This window comes from Ceratotherium simum, chromosome 40, assembly GCF_057802395.1.
Source record: "Ceratotherium simum simum isolate JZ-2026a chromosome 40, ASM5780239v1, whole genome shotgun sequence".
NCBI lineage: Eukaryota > Metazoa > Chordata > Mammalia > Perissodactyla > Rhinocerotidae > Ceratotherium > Ceratotherium simum.
In genome coordinates this window covers 3636254-3644621 of record NC_141939.1, presented here as the reverse complement: position 1 = coordinate 3644621, position 8368 = coordinate 3636254, and positions in this window count along the sequence as shown.

Below are 8368 nucleotides of genomic sequence, written 5' to 3'. Positions count from 1 at the left end.
CCTTTCTGCATTCTTCCCCTCCCCTTCTGCATTCTTCCCCTCCCCTTCTGCATTCTTCCCCTCCCCATCCCTCCTGCACATTGCCCCCTCCCTCCTCCTGCACACTTCCCCATCCTCCTCCTGCACACTTCCCCTCCCCTTCTACACACTTCCCCATCCTCCTCCTGCACACTTCCCCTTCCTCCTCCTGCACACTTCCCCTTCCTCCTCCTGCACACTTCCCCTTCCTCCCCTACACACTTCCCTCTCCCTCCTCCTGCACACTTCCCCTTCCTCCTCCTGCACACTTCCCCTTCCTCCCTACACACTTCCCTCTCCCTCCTCCTACACACTTCCCCTCCCTCCTCCTGCACACTTCCCCCTCCTCCTCCTGCACACTTCCTCCTCCCTCCTCCTGCACACTTCCTCCCTGGATGTTCAAGGCCTCATTCAGGTCAGATGCTGGGAGAGCCCCCTGCCCCGACTCTGTCTCACTGCCCTCCTTCATCCGTCTCAGCACCTGCTGTGCCTCACAGCGCTACTGCTTTTGAGCTTATCTTCCTGATTTGTTTTCTGGTGCATTTTCCATCTCTTCCACCCAGAACGTCAGCTCTGAGAGCTGGCCGCGGCGTGTGGTGTGAACTGCTCTTGCCCGTCACAGCGCCTGCACCTGAGGGGCCTTCACTTCCAAAACTCAGCAGTAAAAGAACAAAGATCCAGTTAGAAAATGGACAAAAGACGTGCAGGGACGTTTCACTGAAGAGGATCTACAGATGGCAAACAGGCACAGGAAAAGATGTTCGACATCATTAGCCATCAGGAAAATGCAAATTCAAACTATAATGAGATATCACTGCATGCCTATCTGAGCAGCTACAATAGAAGAGAGTAACAGCACCAAATGCTGGCAATGCCACAGAGAACCCACGTCACTCATACGTCGCTGGTGGGAACACAAAATACTTTGGCCACTCTGGAGACCGGTTTGGCAGCTACTTAAAAAACTAAACATGCAGCCACCATCCACCCCTGGTAATCCCACTCTGGAGCATTTATCCCAACAAACAAACACCAGTGCACGAATGCTCACAGCAGCGTTATTTGTGATGGCACCAAACTGGAAACACCCCAGATGTCCAATAGTGGGTGACTGGTTAAGGAAACTGATATAGCCACACCACAGAATACTACACAGCAGTCAAAAAGAAGGAGCTATTGACACACACAACAAACTGAGTGAATCTCCAGAGAATGATGCTGAAGGAAAGAAGCCAACCTCAAAAAGTCACATACTCTGTGATTCTATATATATAACGTTTCAAAATCACAAAATTTTAGAAATGGAACAGATTAGTGGGCCAAGGGTTAAGGATGGGGGTGGGGAGGAGGAGAGAAAGGTGTGGCTATAAAAGGGCAATCTGAAGGATCCTTGTGTTCTGTATCTTGGCTGTGGTGGTGGATACACAGATCCACACATGTGATAAAATTATACAGCACTAGATAGACAGACGGACACACACACGCACACACGAATACACGTAAAACTGGAGAAATCTGAACAAGATCGTGGACTGTAGCACTGTCGACACCCCAGGTGTGATCTTGTACGATACTTTTGCAAGATGCTGTCATGAGGGAGACTGGGCAAAGCGTACGCAGGATTTCTCTCTGTTATTTCTTACAAGTCTATGTGAATCTACATGATAGCAATCAAGTTTCAATTGAAAAATACCCTCATATGCACAAAAAAGAGTATTTAAAAAATACACACACACAAAGCTCTCAATAAATATTCACAAACAACTGGGAGAAAGTCCCCTGGTGCTCTTCCTAATTCAGCTGAGAATTTCTCTCCTCCTTCTCCTGCTGGCTGCTGGCATCACTTTAACAGGAGATGGAGCCGTCCCTCTGTCCTCCGCGGGCCTCAGGGTGGCCAGCATTGGATGGTAGAGACCAATGAAGCCAGAAGATCTGGGCCCTGGGTTTACAGAGTCCCCAGTGGCACATTTGGCAGTGTGGGTGTTCTGGGCCAGGTCCCAGAAATGGCCCTAGGCTGGTGCCAGGGACCTGCAGCCTCCTCTGAGGTTCACGAAGTTCCCTCAAGGGCAGAGGCTGCAGGCGGGCAGAACCGTTCCCTGCCACTCACCCCAGAGCAGAGCCTTGCAGTTCCCGCCCAGCCAGGCAGGCCAGGGGCAGGTCTCAGCTTCCTTCCAAGGCCCCTGGTCTGTGGAGAGCAGGGGAGGGACAGAAAGGGCGCCACACTGGTGATGCACGTACTACGTGCCAGAGTTAGGTGTTTGGAGAGGTTGTCCTATTTAATGCTCACACCAGCCTTTTGGGGTTCCTTAGACCCTCCTCCAAATGACCCAACTGAAACCCAAATCCTGTAATAGGTTCTTTCTCATGCCCTCTTGCCAAGCTTGTCCAGGGCCTTGTGGCGTGTGTTCTCACTAGCTCAGTGTCAGTGAAGAGTCAACCCTACTTGCTCAACTTCAGGTGTGTCCCGGTGGGCTTTGGTTGGAGGTCATTGGCTCCAGGGAGCGGGGCTGTGCCCCTGGGCGCCTGGGAGACGCTCCTCCCTTACAGGAGAGGACTTAGACTCCGGGTGCCCATAGCGCCCCTCTAACTCCCAGAACCCTCCTCTCTTACAAAGATGGGTGTGGCCTCAGCGCAGAGCCTCAGAGGCAGCACAGTGTGTGGGGGGAGGGTAGGAACCAACGCTGCTGTTCTGTTGTCATGGCTTTGTTATGGTGACCTACCTCAGCGACTGCTACCGGCTTTCCATTTACAGTAACGACTTAAAGATTCCCTCTTGAACTTATTAAAGTTTTAAAACATGAGTGAATTTAAAGAAAAAATAAAAAACAATAGCACAAGTTGCAGTAGATAAGGCAAAATCGGTGAAAACAGAGTACAAACAGCTGGAAAACTTGAAAGCCAAGGGACCCTTGGGGCCTGAGCTGTCCCAGGCAGCAGGCACCTGCCACATGTGGCTCCTGAACACTTGAAATGTGGCTGTCCAAATGAAGACGAGCCATCAGTGCAAAGACACACTGAATTTCAAATCCTCACTTACTAGAACGTAAAATAGCTCATCAATAATTTTTTATATTGATTATACATTGAAATGATAATATTTACATTGGGTTAAATAAAATGTATTATTAAATAAAATATATTATTATTAATTTTTTTTTACTTTCTTAAGTGTGCCCACCTGAACATTTAAAATGACCCCTGTGGAGTGCATTACGTTTCTATTGTCCAGCATCATTCTGGATGGTTCTCAGACCTGCTGGTTGATGGTTTGGGGCAGCCTCCTCCTGCCAGGGCACACCCTGATGCCCAGCTCCTCTCCCACCCAAGTCCCAGCTAGGCTCCGTCAGAGTTGTTTCAGAAAGGTAGGCTGGTGGAGTATGAGGGAGAGTTGGGGGACAATGATGCAGGAGGCCAATTTGGGGGGCTGTCTAACTCCAGGGAAGGAAGCGGGGCTGAGCCAGGCCCAGGCAGTGGAATAGCAGTGGAGATAACAGTGTGATGGGTATTTAGGATCTGCTGTAGACGTGGGTAGTGACAGAGGGGTCGAGGTGACTCCTCGGTAACTGTGACACCTATTGCCAGGAAGATGTAGGAGGCAGAACAACCCCTCATGCCTTTTAGCTCCCCCGGAATACGGTCCAGACTCTCCACTAGCAACACCATCATCTGAGAGTTTTCACCTCACCATAGAGAGAGGCCAGATCGTTTTAGACAAGCCACCAGGACCTGGACTGAGACCTCCCGCCTCACTGTTCCTCACCACCCCCCTGCAGGGCAGCTGCCCCTGCTCACTGCCCCATGCCCAGTGGCCACAGCTTCGTCCTGTGGAGGCCCATCTGGTCAGGCCGTTAGGGGCGCTCTGTGGTGAGGCCTTGGGGCAGCTAGTTCATTCTTGCTGGTTCTCGTCAGCTGGGCTCCAGAGAACCCCAAAGAGCAGCCCAGAGAAGGCTTGGCAGAGGTGACCTGTGGGCACATCAGCCTGTTGGGGTGAGGGTGCATGGCTGGAGGCCATGGAGGGTCCTGGAAAACCTGAGTTAAAGCACCCAAGCTCCCTTCCCCAGAGGCAATGTCACACGAGTAAAGGCACATGCAAAAGGCATAGCTACCTTCTCCCAAATGTTTGCAGACATTTAGGGGTGAGACACAGCATGAAGGGCTTCATAAGGGCCACCAGGACCCACTGGATGCTGGTTCAGAGGACGCACAGCTGGGGGGGAGGGATTTCAGGCAGGTTAATGTTATTTCACGCAGCTGAGTATCGTGGGAAGGGGTCTGTGGTCAGCCAGACAGGGACTTGAATCCTGGGCCCTCACCTCCCGGCTGGGCGACCCTGAACAAAGTACTTGACCACTCTGAGCCTCAGTTTCATCATCTGTAAAATGGGGATAATAATATGCCTTCCCAGGCCTATGGGGAAGGTTAAATGATGTGACATACATGGAACCCCCAGCAGGAGCGATCATCACTATTCTTCGCCCTTCTGGTGCTGAGGGAGGGTCTGGCGTCCAGTGCAAGGGGCAGGGCCCAGCCCACGGCCCAGTGATGTCCGGAGGGGAGACCCAGCTTGCTCTGCTCAGGTCAGCTGGCTGCACATCAGCATCACCTGGGAGAATTCCCTGCATCTGTCTGCCTGGGGGGGGCTGCATTATCTGATTCAGTGGGGCCTGAGCTGCTCTATTTTTCCAAAGCTCCTCAGTAGATTTGAAAGTGCAGCTAAGGTTCAGAGAGCTTATCCCACCAGATAGGAGATTCTGGGCCTTGTCTGTGGGAAGAAGGGGTCTCCAGGGCCAACCTCCCTCCCTCCTAGGAGCGCGGCCTCGAGGCCAGAGCCTGAGCCAACCGGGGACATGCAGGCCTGCTCAGATGTGGGGCTGCCTGTCTGGCCCCCCACCCCCCCAATCCACAGGCACTGCTGCAGCGCAGGCTGGCTCACTGAGCACCCACTCGTCATCACTTGCTCTATTTCCATCACTTGGGACAGATGGCAGGAAGTGGCGGTGGGCGTCATGTCGTGCAGGCCCGAGGATATGGGATGGAAAGGCTCTTGTGAGCTTTGATTCTCCAACCACCCCTGGACACCCACAGATGCGGGCCAGGCAGCTTGCCTTGTGAGGGGGGAGCTGGGACTGTCACGAGTCCCTGCAGACACTTGCACGCGCGCACACACACACACAAAAACACACACAGCACTGGAGCAGGAGAGGGGAGACTGGGCTGTCCCTGCTCTGCATCTGATGGCTGCCACCTCGGCCAGGACACAAGATCCCCACCTGCCCCTTGCTGCCCAGGCAACGAGGGCATCTCATTAACCCAGGGGTGGGCCTGTGCTGCTCACTGACAGCCTTCTCCTGTCAGGATGCCCTTCCCAGGCTCTACTCAGTAATCAGAAAACAATAACATTGACATCCCGCCGTTTATGGAGCTCTCACTATGTGCCAGGGGCTGGGCTAGGCGGGTTGGTGTGGGATCTCATTTGTCTAGGAGGTCTATGATATTCCCCCAGGAAAATAAGGAGACCACCGCACAGAGAAGCTAAATAATTTGTCCGAGGACACACAGCTAACATGTGAAGGGGCTGGGACTGAGCCCAGATCTGCCTGATGCAGAGCCAGGTTAACAGATGAGAAAGTGCAGCCACGTTACCTCCCCAGGCCCCTTCCTGTCCCGGCCTCTCCCTATTAAAGGGCCCCACGTGGCGGAGATGCGGCGCTGTGATAGGCCCTGGGCACGTTCGTGCCTGTGGGGCAGGGCAGAGAATCTGCATGGTGGCACTTTTGGTGGTGGCCCCGACCTCGAGTCCCAGCCCCACTGACCGGCACAGGGCCCCAACCTCAGGTGGGGGACCGACAGAGGCTTATGAGTGTATCAGGCCCAGATGGGGAGACTGAAGCCCGGAGAGGGGATGGGCCCTGCCCAAGCTCACAGAGTCAATGGGGCAGAGATGGGGCTACAACATGGCTCTGGGGTCACTGCCCGGGGTGCCCATCTTGAGAGAGGATCTTAAAACAGGCTGGGCACAGGGGGAGGCACGAGCAGCAGGGGGACTCGGGTTTGCCTCCTGCCTGCCCTGGAGGTGCCCGTCTGCTGGAGGTGGGGGAAGGTAGGAGGTGGGTGCAGAGCTGGAGACAAAGCCAGCCAAGACCAGCATCTGCTTTCCCCAGCTGGGCACGGCATGGGCACGGGCCAGCCTGATGGAGGGGGGTCAGAGTGGGCAGGCTGGGCCACCTGAGAGGTGGCTCAGGCCCCCTCTTGGCTGTCCCGCCCCAGCTCAGCTCAGCTCCCCGCTCTCCAACTCTGGCGCCTGCAGGTCCCTTTGGTTCTCTCCCTGTCACAAGGCCGCTCTGTGGCGTTCTAGGACGCGGGCTGATCACAGCTGACAGATGCACCTGTTCCAGGGAGACATCAGTCAGCTGGGGATGGGGAGCTCAGTGGGGCATGCAGCACAGTGACTCACTCCACACGGCACCTCCTTCCTGCTCCGTCGCCTTCCTGCCCTGGGCCTGGAGGGCCGGCAAGGAAGACTCGCCAAGTTCTCGCCTCTCTTCTTTCTTTGCCTTGGAAACCAACGTTGCCCTTCTCCCTCACAGAGGCCACATTCAGGGCTCTGCAGCTGCTCCTGGGCGTCACCAGAGATGGGTGGGGTGGGGAGGGCAGATGGGCCCCACGCCAGCCCGAGTCAGCAAAACAGCTCCCACTCTTGTGGAAGATTTTGATAAGAAAAAGAGATCCTGAATTCAAAACACCGGAGTCCTTCAATTCTCATCCGCAGCCCAGAAAGGGGCTGTGGCTGGCTCAAGGTCACACGGCTAGTCCGGGGGACGTGGCTGGAGGTGGGGTCTGGCTTGTGTGCACTCACTAAAGGGTTCAGAGGGTGCATTGGGCCCCACGTCCGCGGAACCAGCCCCCAACTGGGACGGGGCACCTCCTCAGCTGCCTGGTTCCAGGCATCCCCTCTCCTCCGAAATCTCCTCCCAGGACTGTGCCGCTTCCATGCCTTGGGGAACTGAGATTTGCAGTAAGACAGAGCAGGGTTCAAATCTCAGCTACTACACTTTCTGGCTTACAATCTAGGGCAGGCCTCAGTTTCCTCATCTGTTAAAGTGGGTACACTACCAATAGCTATCTCGTGGGCTCCCTGGGGTCCGGGGAGATAACGCAGGTGCAGGGCCTGTTGGGAAGTCCAGGGAGGGAGGATTGGCCACCTCAGGGCTCCTGCCCTCAGCTCTGACCTTCTCCCAGACCCTGCCTAGAGAAGAGTCAGAGCCACTTCAGTCCCCGTCTCAATCTGGGCTTTGATTACTATCTCTGGAAACGGGGGAGCAAATTAGGGCCCACCTCCCACAAGTGCCCAGCAAGAAGGCTGGATGCTGGGCAGGTAGAGATTCCTGGTGCACGTGCCAGGCCGTGAAGACCTCACTCCCTGAAGACCCAGGACGGCAGCCCGTGCCCACTGCAGCAGAGCCTGCGGTTCTGTCTGCTCCTTTCTCCTAAGAGCTCGTGGAGCTGGTGCTGAGCTGGAGAAGCCGCAACCGTCTCTGAGCCTGGGGGTCTGCAGAGGGGAAGTGGCAGTGCCTGCCCTCCTTGGATGTTGTGAGGATCCACAAATGACTGGGGAGTGTGTGGAGAAGGCTGAGGGGCTAGACACTCGTGGTGAGTTACTGGGGGCAGCAACTGACCATGACAGTGACAGGCTGCTGAGAGCAGATGAGACAGGCCAACTCCCAGCCTGTGCTCTGAATTGCAGTCCCTGCTGCCACTAGAGAGGAAGGTTATTTTTCATGATTAATCCCTCTGCTGACCTTGGTGAGGGACTCAGTGGTGGCTTCCCTAGGACCACTGTCCCTGCCTGGCCCAGCACCAGAAGGGGTGGGACCCACTCCAGTCTGGCCAGGCCAGCCACAGGAAGGCTGCGGGCAGGCATAAGGCACCGTGAGATCCACTGGGGCCCAGGAGCTGGTTGTGGGGGAGGGTAGAGGGCAGTGTGGGATCACAATGGCCAAGGGAAGGGCCAGATGCTCCTGCAGGACTCAAGCCACTCACTCCACCCACCTGGCAGGGGCAGGGGTGGCCAGGCTCCTATGGTGACCTCCTGGCAGTTAGGGCCAGCAGAGGACAGGCAAGAGAAGAGGAGTGTCCCCTGTCTGGCAGACAGAGCGGGCTGTGTGCACATCTGTATGCAGCCTGACTGTAGAAATACCCACCTCTGTATGCATACAGGTCGCCTGGCACAGGTCAGCTGAGGGCACAGTCATATGGACACCCGGGGATGCACGTGGCCTGTGCTGGCTGTGGCATGTGTGTGCACTGAGCTTGCGACAAGGGGCTAAGTTTCTCTCCTTCTGCCCTGCCG